A 970-nucleotide genomic window follows, 5' to 3' on the forward strand; every position below is an offset into this window, starting at 1 on the left:
GTGTGCGGGGGTGGTGGGTTAGTGGAGAAGCCGCTGCGGGTCCGGAGAAATGTGTAGGCGGCGAGGGGGCGACTGCGAATCGCCGGCGTCCGCAGCGCCGCCGCCATGAAAATCCACTAAAACCTAGGAGAGCAGGGTACAGACTACAGAGCGCTCGTTTGCCTATTCGGCTGCGGAGCATCTCCAAGCAGAGCTGGCCAAGCAGGCCGGCCCGGCCCGGCCCATGCTAATCAGGCCAGGCACGACACGGCCTATATGGGGGCACGATTAGTAAGCGGGGACCCCCTGTCTGACGCTCGTTAGCGTCAAACGAAGGTGCGTTCGCCGAAGGTAGATGCACATGGGCCGGGCCATTTGGAGGTCAGGAACTCCAGCGCGTAAAAAATCGCCAAAAATAAACGTGGTGGCCAGATATCGAACTCGTGACGTCCCATTCGCGAAGTCTAGAACCTACCAATCGGGCTGAAACGTTTTACGTGTTTATATGCAGCGCGAGCTCTAAAGTCCCGAACATATTTTCAATTTTTTCGAACAATTTTCAAAACTCGGTAACAAAAAAATAGAAAATTATGCACAAAATTTTACAAACGCAAACACTATTTAAAACTATGAACATTTTTGAAATTTGAACAAACTTTTAAAATGTGAACAATTATTGGAATGATGAAGAGAAATTTCTAAATTCCAATAAGATGAATAATTTAAAAATATAAATTGAACATTTTTTCTAATATACGCTGAACAGTTTTAAAATACATACTGAACATTTTTTTTATGTACGCTGAACAAATTTTAAATATACATTGAACATTTCCGTAATATACGATGAACAAATTTTGAATTGTGAACAAAATTTAATAACCATGAATTTTTTATGAAATTATGAAGAAAATATGGAATTTCAAACTTTTTTTAAAACAAAGGAACATAAAAATGAAAAAGGATAAAATAAAAAAGAGAAAGAAAAAAG

The sequence above is a fragment of the Triticum aestivum genome, chromosome 3A, assembly GCF_018294505.1.
Source record: "Triticum aestivum cultivar Chinese Spring chromosome 3A, IWGSC CS RefSeq v2.1, whole genome shotgun sequence".
NCBI lineage: Eukaryota > Viridiplantae > Streptophyta > Magnoliopsida > Poales > Poaceae > Triticum > Triticum aestivum.